Here is a 20,632-nt window from a genome sequence, read left to right as displayed (position 1 = left end):
CATAGGGTTGCAAAGAGTCGGACATGACTAAACAACTGAGAATGCATGCGTAGGTGGGGACATGACCCACTGTTTGCCCTCTAGCACCTCCACGCTCGCCCCTGGCTGACCAAACCTCAAAAGGGCAGATGGGGGAGGCAGAAACCCCCATCTCCCAGAGGGAACACTTGTCCAGCCACACCAGAGAGGAGATGGGCGGGACCAGCAGGACCCTCTTTGAGAACTGGTCTTCTTTCCCAACCCTCCACGGCCCCTCTGTGCCCGGTTTTTAGGGCCCATTCTCTCCTTCCTTATCAGACTTCTGCTGCTGCTGCTCAGTCGCTTCAATACTGTCCGACTCTTCGCAACCCCATGGACCTCAGCCTACCAGGCTCCTCTGTCCATGGGATTTTGCAGGCAAGAGTACCAGAGTAGATTGCCATTGCCTTCTCCACCTTATCAGACTAGCTTCCCGAAAAGATTGCATCACACCGAATTAGCTTATCAGTGGTTCCTGGCTGGCTTAGCACATCTCCCCTCCGGTGGTCCTTGACTTACCTGCCATCCAGCCCTTAAGCTGAAGAGACAGCTCATCAGGTGTTGACCCTGAGGCCCTGCATGAAGGGATGGGCTTGGGACTGGCCTCTTGTGGCTTGAGTCTGCTCCCAGGGGCTGATCTCTTCCGACGGGGCGGGGGGCGGGGGGGGGGGCGCGGGGGGGGGGGGCGGGCACCCTTAAGCGCCCTCATGTCTGCCTGCTGAGCGGAGATGCTCTTTCCTTTGGTCTTTGGGAAACTGGCCCGAGCCACTCCGTGTCCTGACCTGGGCCACCCCAGCTCCCTGCCTCCACAGTCAGAATGACACCCCCACCCAATGGAGTGGGAGGCTCGAGGCTGGTGGCAGAGGGGTGCAGGCGAGCCCCGCCTATCCCAGGCCAGAGCGGGGAGAGCGCCAGCTCCACAGGGATCCTCTGGGTGCACAGATCAAGGGAAGAGCAGCCCCCAGGGATGCAGGGAGCCCAATGTGACGAGCGGCCTCCACGGTGAGCTATCAGAAACCCACCACCAGGGAATAAGGAGGAAAAGGATGAATGCCAGAAGTCACTGAACCCGGATGGCGTCACTGCCAAGCTGAGTGTGTTTTTGGCGCTGTCACGTGCTGATGGCAGACTATGGGGACGAGGGAAGGACACATGAAAGTGAGGCCGGTGGGAGGCAGAGCGGACTAGGTTGCCAGGAGCCGGATGGGGAGGGAGGGACTCGGGGTTTGGGGTTAGTAGATGCAAACGATTATATGTGGAAGGGATAACCACAAGGTCTTACTGAATAGCCCAGAGAACTAGATTCACTATTCTGTGATAAACCACAAAAGAAAAAAATATGGAAAAGAATACACATATATACACATATATGCATATGCATAACTGAATCACTTAGCTGTACAGCAGAAATTTATAAATGAACGATACTTCAATCACATTTTTTAAAAACAATGCTGGGGGAATCTCAACTTTCTAGAATATATTAGGTATGTCTATAGATCAGAAGGACTTCCCCGGTGGCGCTGGTGGTAAAGAACCTGCCCGCCAATGCAGGAGACACAAGAGACGCTGGTTCGATTCCTGGGTCTGGAAGATCTCCTGGAGGAGAGCATGGCAACCCACTCCAGTGTTCTTGCCTGGGAAATCCAAGGGACAAAGGAACCTGGCGGGCTGCAGCCCACGGGGTTGCAAAGACTCGGACACTATTGAAGAGACTTAGCACGCATACATAGATCAGAAATGATGAATCTTGGTGGTTGAATTATAGGTGATTTTCATTTTCATGATGAAAGGCATAGCTCAGTTGGTAATGCCTGCGATGCAGGAGACCCCTGTTCGATTCCTGGGTCAGGAAGATCCACTGGAGAAGGGATAGGCTACCCACTCCAGTATTCTTGGGCTTCCCTTGTGGCTCAGCTGCTATAGAATCTGCCTGCAATGTGGGGAGACCTGGGTTCGATCCCTGGGTTAGGAAGATCCCCTGGAGAAGGGAAAGGCTACTCACTCCAGTATTCTGGCCTGGAGAATTCCATGGACTAAGTCCATGGGGTCACAAAGAGTCAGACATGACTGAGAGACTTTCACTCACTTTCATCTTCCTTAAGTGAATACATTGTAAGATACTTTATAAAGACTAGAACACAATACTATAACAGCTACTTGATAAAACAGCGACTATGTATCCCGAGCACTGCATGGGGGACAAGTTCTGCGCTCAACTTTTACCTTATATTTTCAACAATGCAATCAGGTAAGTAATAGTATCACTAGTTCTCAGAGAAAGAAATCCAGGTGGAGAGGTAAAAGTCCTGCACCAGCTCACACAATGGGGATTCCAATTCCAATGTGTCTGCTGCAAATAGTCCATGCGGTTAACCACCATGAAATGAAACCCTTTTTAAGGACATATATGCCTATGTGTGAATCTGGTTAAAGGGGGCAGAGAAAGAGGGAAAGACAGTGGATCTGGGGTGAGGGTCTGCCGTGGAGCCCCCATGTCACCCAGAGGAAGGGCTCTCTGTGGACAGCAGGCCTCACCACCTCTTCTCACCTATTTGCTGATCCTGGACCGTTTTCCTAGAGAAAGATCAAGACTCTCATTTCTCCATCTGACCTTTAGTACAAAAGCGGGTTGAATAACACTTGAAGAAAAACAACGGATACAGTATAGGACTATAGCAAGCAGAGATGAGGGCGTCTTTTGATTGCCTCCTTCCTGGTTTTTTGGGCAAGGGAACTCAGGAGCCCCAGGTTGGAGGCTGGAGGTGTCAGAAGGAGATGAAATCCCTCAACCTGGCAGCTTAGCTGTGGGACAAGTGTGGGACAGAGCACGGCTCTGCCCAACAGGGATTAGTCCAACACTTCCTGTGATGTGTTAAACTGTGTTGACGTATCACACAATACTAAAACCAGCCTTCTTCCAAAGGAGTTAGAACGGAAAGGCTGCAGACTGCTTAGAGTGTGTGCCCCCAGAGCAGGGGCCAGGGTCAGGCACGCGCACCTCCGGGCACTGTGGACAAGGGGGGCTCCCTGCAGAAATAGCCCGGCCAGCCCGCGATGCTTCATCTGTGGACTGCAGATTGAAACAGAAACTGTTTCCACGATCCTCACAAAGCAACGAGAGATCAGCTCAGGATGGAAAGACAGAACTGTGCAGCCTCGTGGGCTCGTAAGGGATGGAAGGCCGCTTCAGCAGGAAGTTCTCCGGGGCACGACCTGGTCCCCCAGGCATTTCTCCCAGCGGAGCCTCATGCAAAGCCAGGCCTCAGCCTCCTGGCTGTTTCCATCAGGTTCCTTATGTCCTAAATTTCAGTAACTTGAGGTCGCAGGCTGCTAGGCTGGATAATCTGGAGGCGGGGGGTGGTGCGGCAGGGAAAGAGCGACCACACAAAACTGATCGCCGAACCTGAACCACAGTATGGATCTCTGGTTCTCTGCATCAGGAGCACACGAAAACCATCCAGAGCACATCTTCTAAACATCTGGTGTGTAAACTCCGTGTAGACCCTTTTGATCAGGGCTGCTGGGTGGGGTTTAGGCTTTGCAATTGTTCAAAGCCTTTCAAGTGATGCCCGGGTCTAGCCAAATAAAGATTCCAATTTGCACCACACCTAACCAACGCTGTGCCGGTCTTCAGGTTGGGGCCACAGGATTGGGAGAAGTCAGCAGCGTCTGATCACACGTGTCTCATACTGTGTTCAGGAACCAAGCATACATGCATGGGAAGAAACCAGTAAACACAGTCCCCGTGGAGTCTGTTGATGTTCTGGAGACTCGTGAGCAAAAACATCTAGAATAAGAGAACTCCTCAGAGTCGGTGTTTCCGCTGTACCTACAGCCCTGTCTCCTCCATGGCCGATGACCATTTAGCAGCTCAGAAACCTGTTCTTATGTGTTTCCTTTTGCTTTTGAGGATGAAGAACTGGGTTGACCTTCTCCAGGAAGGCTGGATAAACTCTTGGGATACTAAACTACTAGGTGGTTTCCAGAGAAAATTCCCTCTTGCCTGCTATGCTAGACGAGAAAATCCCCCGAGAGGTCATTTGCCCATGGGGTCTGTTCACCCAGGAGAGATGAGGAGACTCTCTGGGAGCCCCACCCTCACCCCCTGTGAGAGCAGCAGGGGTGGCGGGCATGGGGATGGGCCGGGGCGTGTGTGCGTGCGTGTGTGTGTGTGTGCGTGCGTGCATGCGGAGCTCTGCTGCTTCTCTGCTGCAGGGCTTGGCCACATCCACTTTCTGAGGTTACCACGGTGGGTCCATGGGGACAGACGGACCCTCTGGCTGACCCTGCAGTGGAGCAAGTGGGGTCCCTGGGGCAGTGGTAATGGTGTTGCACTGTCTGGCAGAGACTTGGCCCTCTGCCCTGACCCTGGACTGGACGACAAACTTCACCCACACTTGGGCATCTGTCAATGGGCACTTTGGGCTGCTTCACCCTTTGCACTGCTGTGAATGAGCTTGGGTGTACAAACATCTGTTTGAGTCTCTGTGTTCACTTCCAGTTCTAGCTGAAACCTGTGAGGATCCGTCTCAGTATTATATGATTAGGACGTGCCGTAGCTTGAGGAACACATGCAACAATTTGTCATTTTCCAGACTAACACACAAAGTAGACCACCTTCATCTGAATTCTTAAAAGCAAGGCAGTCAGGACTTCCCTGATGGTCCAGGGGTTAAGAATCCACCTGCCAGCAGCAGGGGACATGGGTTCGATCCCTGGTCCTAGAAGATTCCACATGCCGAGGTGCCACTAAGCCCGCGCGCCACAACTGCTCCGCCTGCTCGTCCTAGAGCCCATGCTCTGCAACAAGAGAAGCCACCGCAGTGAGAAGCCCTCGCACTGTAACTAGAGAGCAGCCCCCACTCACTGCAACAAGAGAAATACAGAAAGAAAGTGAAGTCGCTCAGCCACGTCCGACTCTTTGCGACCCCATGGACTGTAGCCTACCAGGCTCCTCTGTCCATGGGATTTTCCAGGCAGGAGTACTGGAGTGGGTTGCCATAAGCCCATGACAAAGACTCTGCACCAGCCAAAAAGAAAATAATTAAATTTATTAAAATTTATTCTTGAAAGAGTAAGGCATCAGAGTACAAATTGCATATATCCCATGATCAACTTTTTGAAAAAAAGGAGGAAATTTCTGGAAGTGATAACAAAGCTACTTCTGTGTTATGGAATTATGGGGGATGCCTTTCTTTCTTTACACTTTCCTGCCCTTTCTACATGAGCCTGTCCTATTGTTATCCTTAAGGGGAAAAAACAGGACTGTGTTTTCCTCTTGGTCCAAATTCCTTAGGACTGCCTGCTGTCCGGGAGTCAGCACTGACATACGTATACCTCATTCATTCATTCAAATTAATGCTAATTCCAGAGATTTTTAGAAGCCGGTTACTCTGAATGGCTGAGTGCCCAGAGTCCGGTCATTTCCATGTGGTCACTTAGCCTGATCTCACTCTGCAGCTGTGAAAGGATGTGCCCAGTCTGGAGCTGGTCATGGGCCTCGGTGTCACTGAGAGGCCCAGCGGTCATCTCACAACTCACTAAGCTGGAAGGTGCCCTGGGTTCCAGCGCCACCCCTGCTGGCCACCTCGGCTGAGTCTGGCTCAGGTGCCCGTCTCCGTATTTCTGTACCCCATCCCTCCTGTACCCACTTGCTCAGACAGCAGAAATCCTGCCCACCTCGCTCCTGGGGCGCCAGCGAGTACATCGTTCAAAAACCCAGCCTAGTGGAACTCAGGGTCCCTTCTCTTCCCCCACCTTCTGCCTGATGCTTTCCTGAGTCTCCACACTGTCCTTTGACAGCCCCCACTAATGGTGACACCCCAGAGCAGAGAAAGAAGAAATGGGAAAATTCCTCCAGCTGGGGGCCTCCTCGCCACACTCCAGTCCTCCTCCCAGCACCAGAAGGAGCAAACTGTTAGCTGATAAATAATCAGAAAGCTTCCAGCAAAAACGGGATTTGGACAAAGAGCTCAGAAGCAGCATAAGGTCCTGCAAGTTCAAGTTTTTGGCTGCTTCACCTTCATCTGCTACTTCTCCCCGATGGGAACCAGACGACCTGGGTTCAAATTCACCACTTACCAGCTGTGTGACTTTGGACCGAGAACTTAACTTCTCTGCGCCTCAGTTTCTTCACTGGTAAGACAGGATCAGTCACATAGCCCAGGAAGCATTAGCTATTTTTATTCTTAGCCAATAAATTCATCACAGCTCCCTTTTACTGAATGTACCAGGCATTCTGTTAAGTACTTAAAAGAAATTCTCTCTCATCTTTGGAACTGACCCAACCATGTGGGAACTAGCTACCGCTATATCCTGGCTATTCTGGAGGTTAGGATGCAATCTCAGAGGGACTAAATAACTCGCCCTAGGACACGGAGGTGGGGAGGCCCTTCACAGTGGTCACTGGGGTGAGGAGGAGGAAATAGACTAGAGACCATTTCCCAAGGCAGTTTCAAAAGTGGTTCCAGCAGCAACCAAAGTCTGTCATCATATCCCACCGGCCTGCTTTGCAGAAGCAGAAGTGCAGGATGCCCGCTGGGGCAGAGGTGCAAGCTGGGGGGGGCGGGGGCTAGACACATGTGGGGGCCCTCAAACACTGCTGCAGGCCTGGAATTGCTCCAAAAGCAATAAATACCTGGATCCAGCAAACAAATTCAAGGCAAAGACGCCCAATCCATGCCCCCAGGAGAAATGACACCTGACTGCATTCCAGGGTAATCTCTAAGGCACCTGGCTTGGGGGAGAGTTCTATCCACTTCACAGTTCCTGCGGCTGCCCTCCCACCCCAGGACCCCTGGTCCTCACTACCCTGTCCTGCCAAAGTCACTTGGTGATGGCCCCCACCATGATTCAGCACACACACCCCACACTTCACGTCCCTCTTTCCTGTTTTATTTTCCGCCCCTTGGCACTTATCACCCTTAATGTGCTGTGTTCTGTTATCCTGTGTATTGACTCATCTCCCCCATGAAGGCACAGATTTTTGTTTGTTTCTGCCTCTGATGAAGCCCCAATACCTAGAATGAAGCCTGGCACCCAGTAGGTGGCAACATCCGATGAGTGGATGGTACTGGCTGTGCTGGGCAGCATGTGCCCATGGGCTCACACAGGTCAAAAGCAATGGGGCTTGGATAGATGGGGCTCTCTCTGAGTCTGAGCATCGCTGATGCTCGATTCCTCACGTCCCAGCTCCAGTAGACGAGGAGCGGCCATCACGCTGGGCTCCACCCGCTCCATGCTCAGCTCAGCCCTCTGTAAAACGGGCTGGGGATGCCAGGATCTCACTCAGTGAGCTTGGTGTGCACGCACACCAATGCCCAGGATGACACCCACACATCCTAAGTGCTCCATGCACTGGGATTTTTACCACGACACCCAGCAATCTGCTCCTGAAAGTGCCCGCAACTGCAGAGAAAAAGGGCAGAGGGCATGGACCAAGACCAAGAGGACATTTCACAATCGGTCGGCAACTTACCACCTCCTCAGTGGCCTCCCACTTCCCCCTACGGAAAAGAGAGACATCACTCGTGCGTGGAGCCGGAGGAGAGGTGATGCAGGGATTTGAGAGGAGAAGCTGGGGCCCCGCCGTCACCAATGAAAAGAAACCAAACAGCACCGTCCGTGAGGCTCGCCGGGACCCCAGGTCCGGGCGTCAGCCACTGGGGCTGCAGAAGAGCTGGGAGCCCAGAGCCAAGGATACGCAGAGCCCACGGAGCGCAGGGCGGCCCCACACCCACCCTTCCTCCCGCCTCCACGCTTAGTCCCAGGCTCGCCTGGTCGGTCCACAGCTGGGTCCGGCTCAGCCTCCTCGGCCAGGGCCTCGGGGCAGCTCTAGGTCAGCCCAGGCTGTGGCCACCCTCACTCGTGGAATCTGAGCTGCGCCCTGGGACACCCTGCCTGGGCAGCCATGCCAAGACCAGCCAGGTGCTGGGGCCCTGGACAGACGGGGAAAGCAGGGACGAGGTCGGGGGGAGGCGGGGAGCGGGCTGCTGGTAAACAGCCTGGGTCAGTGAACGATGTAAACAGCAGGTCTGCGCCAGGAGGCCAGGCGAGTGTGAGTCTGGGATGAATCACCAGCTGTAGCTCCCTGAGGGTACAGACAAGGAAACTGAGGCTCGGGAGTTTGGAAGACCAGCCCACTGGCGGCCCCCGACCCGGCTTCTGACCGCAACCTGCAGCTTCCCTCTGAGCCCCACCGCTAATTAGTCACCAAACCCTATTTGATGTAACATCGCTCAGACAAGTGATCTGTATTCCGCCTATTCCTACCGCCTCCGGTCAGATCTAAGCCCTGAAACTGAGCAGAGAGCACAGGACGCTGCTTCCGGTTTCCCTTGGACCCCCTGGCCACGCAAGCCTCCCTATTCCAGCCCCTGGCACACAATGCTCTCACGTTCATCTCCTGAAACAGTATTTCAGCTCTGCTCTTCCCCTGCTCGGAAACTACCACTGGCTCCCTACTCCCCCACCAAGACCACTTCTAATTTCTCTGCTTGCACTGCAAAACCTGTGCAGCGGCCTCTGTGTTGATGTGTTGACTTGGAGACCGACCTTTCTCTCAGACGGTGCAAACTCAGGGGTGGATGTCCACTCTTCCCATGCCCAGGGTCCACCTGTTCCAGTCCAGGACGTGCCAAACCCGACCTGGCCGTTACATGTGAAGCTTTAGGGAAAGTGTTAGAAATTCTGTTTTTAAAGAAATTCTTCTCATGCTGTGTTGGGAAGCTCACTGCAAGGCTGGTGTTGAGTGTGCGTGCCCTGCACAGACAAATCCCATTATAAGCTGGTCAGCAGTCCAGGAAGGCTTCATGGGGGAAGTGGGCTTTTTTTCTGCCAGAGAGGGATTCAGGGGTAAGGTGGAGCTTATAAATGGCAGGACATGCGTATAGGGTGGGCAGAGGGGGTCCTGGGCTGACTGCTCACAGTCAGCTTCTTCCCCAAACCTGAAGACCAAGCTCCAGGGGCTCCAAACCCGAGGTTGGTGACTCCTGGGCCGACTGCTGGGGAAATCTTCAGAGCCAGCCGGCCAAACCTGATTCAGACTCTGGCCCAGAACAGACTGGAAGCAAACCCTCTGGCCCTGGGGAACTCTCTGTTCTTGTGCTTGAAGACAGTTGATAGTTACATTAAACGTACACGGCCTAAACACTACTTAAAAGACACATCACACTGGATAAAGAGAAAAAGCAAGCCAGATGATAAGAAATCCAGCTTAAATATGAAGACGTGCGTTGTTCAAAGTAAAGCAATGTGGGAATTACAGCAGGCAGACACACGTCACCAGAAAAGGGAGCCGCTGTATTAACAGCAAAGTAGCTCTCAGAACAAACAGTATTCACAGTGTTTAAGAGGGACCTTCCATGATGATTAAGTAGGCTGAAGACACAACAAGCAGCCCACTTAGGATTATCACTAATCTAATGATTTAGATGATGACTTAGGATTATCACTGTTAGGTTTCAAATGTATTATTAATCACCATCATTTCTGTTTCGGTTGAATGGAGGAGAAAGCCCGGTGTCCACACGCTGAGTCACCGGGTGCTGGCGCCCCCGCCCCTGTCTTGCTGGAAATTTACTCTCAGGTCTCAGCCGACACACCCTGCCAGATCACCTTCTCTGCTGCCCCTTCCACGGCAATGGGACCCGCCAGCGGCACAGTGACCTGACCCCACCAGGCACCCAACAAGCTGGGAGACTCATCTCCGCTCCTCTGTCTCCCTCCTTAAGGCCAAGGACCGCCTTGTTCATCCCTGAATTCTGAACACTGAGGTCTAGGCACACCCTAGAAACTTTTCTGATGAATGAATGAATGAATGAATGGGACTTGAAGTCCTCAAAACCGCAGGCCTCTTAGCTCTCGTGGGCTGCCAGCACAGAGGCAGTCTTCAGTCAGACAGAAGGAACAGTGAGCACACGTTGGGAAGGACCCTCTCTGCTCCACTGCACCCAGCCCTGCAATCTCACGAGTCACTTGACCACTCAGGGGCTGTTTCTTCACTTGCAAGAAGAGGTGAAAAGAATTCTGCCAGTGACAGAGGAATGGATAAAGATGTGGTGCGTATATACAGTGGAATATTACTCAACCATCAGAAGGAATGAGACCGGGTCATGTGTAGAGATGTGGACTGACCTAGAGCTTTTTGTACAGAGTGAAGCAAGCCAGAAAGAGAGAAAAGCGAATATGGTGTATTAACACAGGTATGTGGAATCTAGAAACATGGTACAGATGAACCTATCTGTAGGGCTGGAATAGAGACGCAGCTGCAGGGGCCGGACAAGCGGGCAGAGTGGGCGGGGGCAGAGGCATGAATTGGGAGATTGGGGCTGGCATCCGTAACACACTGCGTTGGGTTGTGCTTCGTCGCTCAGTCCTGTCCCACCCTCTTTGCGACCCTACAGACTGTAGCCTGCCAGGCTCCCCTGTCCATGGGGTACTCTGGGCAATCATACTGGAGTGCGTTGTATTTCCTCCTCCAAGGGTCTTTCCAGGGATCGAACCTACGTCTCTTATGTCTCCTGCGTTGGCAGGCGTGTTCTTTACCGTTAGCGCCACCTGGGAAGTCCATACACACACTACCATGTATAAAAGAGCAAGCGGGAGCCGGCTGTGTAGCGCAGGGAGCTCAGCTCAGTGTGCTGTGGTCACTGGGGGCGTGAGGCGACTCCAGAGGGAGGGGATACACGTATTGGTATGGCTCATGCACTGTGCTGTACACCGGAAACTAACACAACCCTGTCAAGCAATGGGACCTTAATAATCGTGTCATCTATTAATTTAGGCCATGCTGGGTCTTTGCTGCCGCGAGGGCTTCTCTCTAGTCTTGGCCAGTGACTGCTGCCCTATAGTTGCAACGCGCGGACTTCTCACCGTGCGGCTCCTCTGGCTGTGGAGCACGGCCTTCAGGAGCTGCGGCGAGTGGGCTCAGCAGCTGGGCCCCCAGGGCCCCAGAGCACAGATTCAGCGGTTGTGGCACACGGGGTCTTCATGGACCAGGGACTCTCCTGAGTCTCTTGCATTAGCAGGCAGATTCTTTACCACTGAGCCACCAGAGAAGCCTTATACTCTAATAAAAAAGAAAAAACAGTAATAACAACTCTGGGCCTGGGGAGCTATCCTTTTTAAGCAGCAGTATTGAAATGTGCTTTGCAAATGTGAGCTAAGTGTCAGAAGCAGAAGGTGCCCACATCGCAGAGTGCCCAGAAGAAGGCAGCCGAGGACGGAAAACACCAGGACCCACACGGAGCAAGGAGGGGCGGCACCAGCTCTCACAGGTCCACCTGTCCGCTCACAGCTCCTTCTCTCCCCATCCCCTCCTCCGTGCCCGCACACCGCAGAGGGTCAGGGCCATCTGGCCCAAGAAGCAAAGCAGCATCACAGTGTCATATGACCCAGGACACTGACACATCCCTGATGGGAACAGATCCCAGGACCTCTGTGACACTGACCACACGGGGACTTCCTTGCAGTGTTGGAGGTCAGGCTGGGACATTCCAGGGAAGAGGCTCCACAGCATCTTGTTCCGACCCCCCCACTGGCTTTCCCTCAATGACTAAAACACCAACTGGAACAGTACTGGAAAAAAAAAAAAAAAAGGCAGGCAGAGGGACCACTATTTCACTCCTTCTGAGTCAGCCCTCCAATTGCAGAATTTGGGGCTCCAGCACAGACGTCCTGAACACAAATTTGCATTTCAGCAACAAAGTCTCCGATGAGTCACAAGCATTCAACTTTGCGGAGCACTGGTCTCTCCCTGCTGTGTCATCATTTCTGAGCAGTGACCTCCCAACTCTTCTGATGGCAAACCACCACCTCCCAAGAAGGTATGTCTTTAGTTGTAAATTATATACACATACCACTGTGCTGATAATATTATGTACATTGTAAAACCTGCTTGAAAATTAGAAATGAAGAAGGATGAGTTCGCAGTAAATAGAAAGAGAAGTTGTGGTATTTTCTTCTGGCACTTGAAGTCATGCTTTGGGGGCTGAGGAGGGACATGGTGTGCCCTGCCTTTCTCAACAGTGAGCTTAAGGGAAGGAAGCTCGGGGTCCTGGCATACACAGGTCATCTCCTCCAGCTTCTCACTCCCCTCACCCCCCAGTACACTCTGTTCCTGCTTGACCATCACCTCCATACATTACCCAGCTCCACTCTTCTTCTTAATCTTCCCTTCTGTACCATCCACTGCCCCAGGAATTTCTGTGGCTGAAAGTTTCTAGTCCCTTTCAAACATTCTGTCTTTCTGTACTTCGTTTGTTACAGGGACAGGAAGGAAAACACACATGAGGCGCAGAGGAGGGTGGGAGTGAGCTTGGAGAATAGATGTCTCTTTTAATGTGAAAGCCATCCGTCCTCTTTCTGATTCCTAGATCACCAAACAATCTAAGCAGTCTCTCCGGATAAGATGAGGATCAAAGTACAGAGTTTTTTAAACTGCTTCTAGGCTCACAGCCTCCTATCTTGGGATAAGGGTCTATGGCTCTTTCTGGAGCTCCAGTAAATGGTAAACTTGGTTCTCCCGCTGAAAGCAAACTACAGTCTCCTCATTACAGAGCCAGTGGGTGGGCCCCCAAGGCACATCCCCCAGTGCTGACACTTCAAAATAACCACAGACAGAAGTCCAGGAGACTGGATGCAAAGAAGAAAAAAAAAAGACTCCCCAAATGTTACTAATTTAAGGTTTCTACAAACAGGGAAGAGGGAGAGTCAAGTCATCCCAGAGAGCACACAACCAGTGAGAACATCAATCTTTCCAGTGCAAACCCAGAGCCTCAGAGACGCTGGTGGAGGTTCAAGGACGTGAACATACAAAACTGAAATGGAAACCTTATAAAAACCCAACTGTGAGAGGCAGGGAGGGGCCAGTCCTCCCTGGGGTCTCTGACTCTCCTGGCAAACCTTGCAGCAGAGCCCAGGAACTGGAATTTCACCCGAGGACACACACATTTACAGATGCCACACCTTTTAGGGGGGCCTCCCAGGTGGCGTAAGTGGCAAAGAATCCGCCTGCCAATGCAGGAGACACGGGAGACACGAGTTCGATCCCTGGGTGGGGAAGATCCCCTGGAGTAGGAAATGGCTTGTCTGGAAAATGCCGTGGACAGAGGAGTCTACTGGGCTACAGTCCAGGGGATCACAAAGAGTCAGACATGACTGAACATGCACACACTTTTTAGAAAGATTTTTTAAAGATTCTTTAGACTTTGAGCCTCTCTCTGGACCTCAGAAAACTACCTCTTTCTCGCAGTTCCTCCCCCACACCCACCAATCAGCAAAGGCAAGTTCACTTACACACACACACACACACACACACACACACACACACACACAAGGCACCCCCCACCCCCACCCCCAGCCTCCTGGCAGCCTTAGGAACAGACACAAAGTTTCAAGATCAAAATAAAAAAATCCCAGGGGAACACACCTGCTCTGTACCCACTGAAGATGCCTGTCTCCCAACAGCTCCCGTGACTGGCCACAGGTTGAACCCTCTTCATTCTTCTTCCCACTAAAAATAAGATGCGTGCGGCCACCAGAGACCCCATCACAGCCCCACAGGCTGTGAGAGTGAAGAACACAGCCCTTCTCTTCCCCAGGTACAGGGCCCACTCTATTGGCTACACCCAAGAAAGCAGATGGTGGTCCCTGCGGAGAACCTAGGGTGGCAGGAAGGGGGTCATTCGGCCGAGGACCCCTTCGGGAGGTGTGGTCCTGGGTGGATGGATCTCTGGCAGTTTCCTGGACACAGCACTGCAGACAGCCCGCCTTTCCACAGGGCAGGCCTGGGAGTCGCACTCAGGTGGTCTGGAAGGGCACTAAGCCCTTGGAGCGGCATGGCAGCAGTGCTGACCACCTGCCCCCCGCATCGTCCAGTGCACTGACGCCCAGACAGCAGCGGGTGGCAACAACACCCTCAGAGCTGGCATCACTGGGCAGAGGGCACCAGCCACGGATTGCCAAGCACGTGCCAGTCCCAGACCAGGCTGCTTCTTGCTTCATCCTCACGACCACCCCACAAGGCTGACAGGTGAGGAAACCGAGGCAGAGAGAGAGGAAGGAACTTCCCCAAGGCCACGCAGCTGGTGTGTGAACCCAAGATGTGAGCCTCCAGAGGCTGCAGCAACATCCCACCTCTGCCTCCAGCACAGTCTAAGGCTTTGATCTCATTGACGGAATCTCTTACTGAATGAATAATACGTGAACAGTGAAAGACAGCTGGCTGGGGAGCAGAACCTTGGCTCAGTAAGCAGGAGCAGAAGTAGGGACCTCACAGTCAGGCGATTTGGGCCCCACCCCAGCGGTCCTTCAGGGTGAGTAGGCTAGGGTGAGAAGGGGGGAAGCTGGGAAAAGAAGGATGTGATTCAACCTTTGCCCCGACCCTAACCCTAGGATGTTCATCAGTAAAAATACAAACCAAGCTACTATTATTACCAAGTCCTAGCTCTCTCTTGGAGAAGGAAATGGCAACCCACTCCAGTACTCTTGCCTGGAAAATCCCATGGATGGAGGAGCCTGGTAGGCTACAGCTCATGGGGTTGCGAAGAGTTGGACACGACTGAGTGACTTCACTTTCACGCACTGGAGAAGGAAATGGCAACCCACTCCAGTATTCTTGCCTGGAGAATCCCAGGGACAGAGGAGCCTGGTGGGCTGCTGTCTATGGGGTCGTACAGAGTCGGACACGACTGAAGCAACTAAGCAGCAGCAGCAGCTGTCTCTGTTTGCTGCATATTGGGCCAAGGCATCCAAGAGATGAGGAGTTGAGGCAAAGGAGACACTTGAGTCGGTAGCCGGCTGACCAAGAAGAAGGCAAGCTAGTGCCTCAAAATAACCATGTGATGACTGGGGGGCTGGGGGCAGGATGGTCTGTATTCCAGGTTCTTTTATAGACCAGAGATCCCAGGAGATGAGGAAGCAAAATAAGGCGGCCATTAGTCTTGCAAATATCTCCTAGAATGGCAAGCCTCAGGCAAGGGATATAGTCATTTCTTCCTTCCTGCCAGCCACAGGTGGACTGGGTTCTGAACAAAGGCACTCTAACAGGCAGAGAGGCAGGATACTCTGAGGCAGCCCATTCCATATGATTATAACAACAAAAGCAACGAAAAGCAAATCAAAGAAACAGTCCCAACATGGAGTCAGAACTGGCTTCTCTGCAACACTGTCCCTTCAGGACGATGTCCATGGGGCCGTCCCTGGTGGTCCTGTGGTTGAGAGGTCACCTGCTGACGCAGGGGACACAGGTTTGCTCCCTGGTCCGTGGAGATTCCACATACTGCAGGGCAACGAAGCCTGTGCATCACCACTGTGGAGCCGGTGCTCTAGAGGGTGAGCTGAAACAGGAGGAGCCACTGCAATAAGGCCGAGCACTGCAACTGCAGAGCAGCCCCTCGCTGGCCGCAACTAGAGAAAGCCCACGCACAGCGACCAGAGCAGACAGAAATAAACAGCAGATAAAATAAACTCAGATGATGGCCATGAAGGCTGTGAGGAACAGGAGAGTGCAGGAGAGGACCTGAGAGACAGGAAGTAACCCAGCAAGAAAGAGGCCAGAAGGAAGCAGGCAGACGTATTTCACTCTCTGTGGTGCTGCTCAGGGCTGGACTGGGCTGCCTGGGAGATGGCCAATGTCTTGGTACCCTGGAAACGGGAGGACCCAGGAGGTTAAGGATGCATAATCAGGAAACGTACTGAAAGGAAGAGTGGACATTCAGCAACAGCCTTCTGGAGGTCTAAAAACTGTGTGCAGGGTGGATGCAGCCGCAGGCAAATTCCTCTAGGGGAAGAGGGCTCAGCCTGGTATTTTCTCCGTGGGTTATTTTTATAAGAAATTGTAACCAGGTTCACTAGAGAGCCAAGAAAAACCAGATTCTGCCTCCTATGTTACATGCATTTCATACCCCTACCTTCCTCCCAGGGTTGCTAACATGAGAAACACTGAACAATACATGTAGTGGAGACAAAAAATGACTCCTAAAGTGCTCAGGGTTTCAGAAAGCTTGAAGATATTAACTCATAAAGTGAATCCAAGACCTCAAAGAGGGCCACTTCCTCTATGCATCTTCTCTAGAAGCTTAAAAGTGTGAACTCTTGAGGCACTAGGGGCCACAGACTGAAATCCAACCAGCCTGGGCCCTCCCCTCCTGACTTTTCACGGCACTGTGTCTCATGCCGCCTGTAGGACTGACATACTCAGTCCTGCTTGCTCCCCCAGACCTCAGCTCTTACTGTGTTAGTCCCACCTTTACCTGAGTCTAGACAGATGGAGTGCAAAGAGGCAGAGTGTCAGATGCAAAAAATGGGCTGGGAGGTTGTAACAAGGACCGATGACAACTGGACCCTGTGACCACACTTGCTAAACTCAGAGTCAGGACTGTTTCAATAAGAGAGAGCACTTGCAGGGCCAACGGAGCAGACATGTGCCCTGATGGAAAATCTGACTTGCTGGTGAAATGGGGGGATCTCCTCCTCCTCAGGTAGCCCTGGTATCCTTGTCTGGCCCAGGACAAGATCCTTCTCCATCAGATACAGAAATCAGTGACACGGCTAAACAGGGCTGGCTGAACCTTCCAGTCCAATGCACTCCATCACCGCAGAAACACTTTGGCACTGTCATTACCCACAAAGTAACCCACTGCATTAAAACCGATGCATCATGAAAAATGAAAAGGCTCTGGAATCTGGCAGATCAGAGTTTGAATCTAAACGCCACCATTTTCCTACTGAAACAAGTAAACACCTATCTGTACCAGGTTCCTGAATAAAACTCCAGCAAGGTTCTTTGCTGCTCCTTCTCCGTAATTGACCTGAAATTCACCTGCCATAAATATCCCTATTCTGTCCCCTCAGGCAGCACTGTACCAGAACAATCCAAGAGTCCTTCACATATTTGTAGCTGGGCTTGTGTGCCCCAGGGACCTGTCTGGGCTAAACACCCCAATTCTTCAACCACTCTTCACGTGACTTGGTTTCCTGACCCTCCACTATCTGAGTCACTCTCGAAAGTTAATTCCAGAGCTCCACAGACCCAGCTCATTCTAGGCTCTGAGTGAGGGTGAGAGGCTGGGGAAGGAGTTGTTCAGCTAGGGGTCGAAGCTTGAGACACCTAAGCCTCAACCCATGGGGGCTGGGAGAGCTCGCACGCAGAAGGTGGCCGCGGTTTCCTGGGGCCGCAGAGGCCCCCGACCCTCTGGAGGCGCCCTCCAGGCGAGGCTGTGCAAGTTGTTTACACCGTGTCACACGGAACACCGCGTCCACGGTCAATTTGGTACATCTTTTGGCGTATCTTTCGGCCGGGCAGGAAAACGCAACGCGGCCACTGTTTACGTCCCGAAGATAAAAACACTGCACGGGCTTACGCAATCTCCCCGTCCGGGCTCTTTTTAATGCCTCTCCGATCCCCTTCCTCTTCTGCGGCGCGCCCTCCCGGCCACGCCCGGATACCAAACCACCTGTCGCCCTAGTTCCTCTGGCGCTTTAAACAAAATACGGCCACTCCCGGGCCTTCTCGGAAAGAACCCTATGCCGGAAAATGAAACCAGGCCGCGGGGAGGGTAGGCGCGGAACACGAACGCGGCGCCTGCCGGTACCGCGGGGCGCACGCCACGCCGTGCCCACGTGCAGGACCTGCGCCGCTGAGCCGGCTGGGGCGGCGCCACGTGAACGCGGCGTGATGCGCACCGGGGCGGGGCGGGGCGCGCGCTGATCGGCCCGTGCGCCGCACAGGCAGCCAATCCGCGCGCCCGTCCGCGCGCTCGGCCCCGCCCTGTCCCCTGGGCCCCGCCCGGCCCCTCCCGCCCCTCCCGCCCCTCCCTGCCCCTCCCGCCGCAGCCTCGTGTCCCGGGGTGACCTTTCCCCGGGCAGCCGGGCGCAGCTGACCTGCTCGCCCATCATTAACCCAGGGAGGGTGAGGCGGCGGCCGCTGGGGCAGGGCTCCACCTGCAGGCTCCTGCCTGGCCTCCCACGGCGGAAGCCCCGCGGACACCTGCCCTCTGCCTGCCCCTCTTTCTCCCCTAGCCCCTGGGCCACCTCCGTCCCTGCAGCCTGGCTCCAGGAGGTGTATCGAGAGCGGCAGAGCTAGCCACCCTAAAATATGCCTCCTGGCTTAAGGATTATTTTGAGCTGGTTATTTTAGAGAGACCGCAGACAGAGGAAAAGTTACCCTTTTTATAAGAGAAATTCACATTAGAAGGGGTCCTGTTTATGGGAGACAGTGCTTCTTCACCGACCTATCCTTCATTCTGAAGCCCCCAGACCCTCATCCTTGTCCTTAGTTCAATTGCCTGGCAGCCTTTTGAGTCTCATATCTTTGTGGGTATATGTCTGTTCATATACAGAAACATTTTTTTTCCTGCTATTGATCTTTTTATGAGGGGAGAGGCAATCTTCATCGAACATTTTTCTTTCATTTCCTTTCTCCTCCTTTAAATACCTGGTGGTCCGTGCAGCATGTTGCTTATCTGCTCGTGGCCGTGGGTGAGGAGCAGGCCTCTTGCCCAGAGGAGTTGGGGGCACTCAGACAGCAGGTGCGGGAGTGCCACACTCTGTCCCCTGAACTTTTCGGTAAAAATTCTGTTAAAACACATGCATTGTGAAATGACTGGCAGATACAGAAGGAACCGAAGTATTCTTGCTTGTGGTCTCCTTCAGACCTCCTGTCTGCAGATATTTTTTAAGGCCCCAGAAGACAGGACGATCAGCCCCCACCTGTGCACTGAATTTATGGTCCACTCAATGCCATCGCTCATGGGGAATCAGATATTCAGCACAAGGAATTTTGGATTCCAAATTAATAGTACCAGGAGTAAAGGAGAGTGAAGATTAAAAAAAAAATGGCTCACTGTGCAGCTTCTGGGATCTCAGTTTCCTGACAGGATCGAACCCATGCCCCCTGCAGTGGAAGCATGGAGTCTTATCACTGGGCTGCCAGGGAAGCCCCGAGATTTTTTAAAAAAAAGATTCCTGGGGAAAATATAAAAGGTAAATATGCAAAATTGGGAGGAAGGAGAGGAAGAGCTATCTGGTATTGGGCCAGAATGAGAGCAGTATGAATTTGTATTTTTTTAAAGCATGTTTCCTAGCTCTGGCCACTGAAAAGTCCCCAGAAACAATGGTAGCCCATGAGCAAAAATCAAACCAGAGCCCAGGCCTGACTTATAACCACCATCCTCCAGTGAAAGAAACCAGGGCTCTCTGGAGCAGCCGCTGATCCCAAGGCTGAGACAGGATGTAGAGACAAAGCACCTGGTGGTGCCAGAAAAATAAGGAAGAGCTCAAAAGGCAAAGGGAATGTGTCGAAATGTGTCGAAAAGACATGGCAGCCGACTTGAAAGGGTGTTAAATCTGGGATGTTTTGAGCGTTAAAATCCATCCAGTCAGGATTGGATTCTAACACATATGATCATCATTTTAAAAATCCTCGAATCCATATGGATAATTTAAGAGAACAATTCTTGATTTGGGGAGTAACACGCTAAAGTATTTGGGGACGAAGTGTTAGGATGTCTGCAATGAAGTCTCAAATGTTTCAACAACAGCAAAACACCCTGAGACAATAACACAGTAAAATGCAACAACCGCTGGAGAATCCAGGCAATGCGCTGTACCTGCAACGTTGCTAAATGCTTACCATTTTTTAAAGTAGAAAGTGGTACAGACAGAAATGGAAAACTTCCTCCAGGCAAGGAGTATCACTCATTGCTGACACATGCAAAGAATGCTTGTGGACCTGAGAACTGTTTTCTGAGTCATTGAACATAAATCAAACATCTTATGTTCCTGTAGACTCACAAATAAAATACATAATGCAGTGAAAGGGACATGTCTGGGGCAAACGAATCCCCGGTGTTTTGTCCAACATTCGCGGCAGAAAGGTTTCCATCTACTCCCAGGCCACCTTCTCAGCAGGGCAGTGTCCCCCCAGGGAGGTTCACGTGCTCAGAGGGGGCCTCTTTATAACGGTCTCTGAGGAGGGCAGGTGCAGCTCAAAGAGCGACGTGGACATTGATTATTAAGAAGCACAAGGGGTCACTGCAAAGGTCTCCTGAAACCAAGGTCCCCCCTTTGGCTAGTTGTGCTGGGACACATTTCTGCTGTCATTTAAGCATTTTATGTCTCCTTCGTTACAGGAGGTCGGCCAGGCCCATGTCATTCATTCATCACACACTTGCTGCCGTGGTTCTCAAGCCTTCGGGAGGAGACCCAGGGTGGCCTGAACTCTGTTATCTCATGTTCCAGGGCCCTCCTCTCAGGGGTTCTGATTCATTCTGCACAACCCCCCAGACACCCTGTGTGAATGGGACAGCAGGTGTCCTGGCTGGAATAACTTAGGACTTCAATCTAAGCAGCTTGAAGAGGACAGTGTCTAACCCAAACTGGCCCCCCTCTGAAAAAGAGGCATTTGACTTGTTAACCGGGCAGAGCAATGAAAGAGAGGTACAAGGCAGAATAAAACCTGCAGAAACACCCCTCAGAGAAGTCATTAGAGCGGTGTTACAGCGTCAACAACACACGGAGGCTGAGGGGCTGCAGGCACCCGAGCCAGGGGGCTACAAAGCCTGGAGGCTCTGGACACGGCGCTGGCTCTGCAGCCTTGTGTTCCTTCCCG

The 20,632-nt window shown here is 52.5% G+C and overlaps 1 protein-coding gene and 1 long non-coding RNA gene across 3 annotated transcripts in view; one reads left to right on the top strand and one right to left on the bottom strand.

Moving 5' to 3' along the window:
- PFKFB3 (6-phosphofructo-2-kinase/fructose-2,6-biphosphatase 3) overlaps positions 1-20,632 on the bottom strand; it is an 81,175-nt gene that overhangs the window by 48,821 nt on the left and 11,722 nt on the right. The gene's annotated exons all lie outside the window — the stretch shown is intronic.
- Positions 1,157-16,805, top strand: LOC132657547 (uncharacterized). Its single transcript, XR_009595899.1, has 2 exons — positions 1,157-11,846; positions 12,720-16,805. It is a non-coding gene; the product is annotated as an uncharacterized LOC132657547 (long non-coding RNA).

Source organism: Ovis aries, chromosome 13 (genome assembly GCF_016772045.2).
Source record: "Ovis aries strain OAR_USU_Benz2616 breed Rambouillet chromosome 13, ARS-UI_Ramb_v3.0, whole genome shotgun sequence".
NCBI classification, from domain to species: domain Eukaryota; kingdom Metazoa; phylum Chordata; class Mammalia; order Artiodactyla; family Bovidae; genus Ovis; species Ovis aries.
The sequence above is the reverse complement of the archived record's forward strand: the minus strand, read 5'-3'. Positions and strand labels throughout refer to the sequence as shown.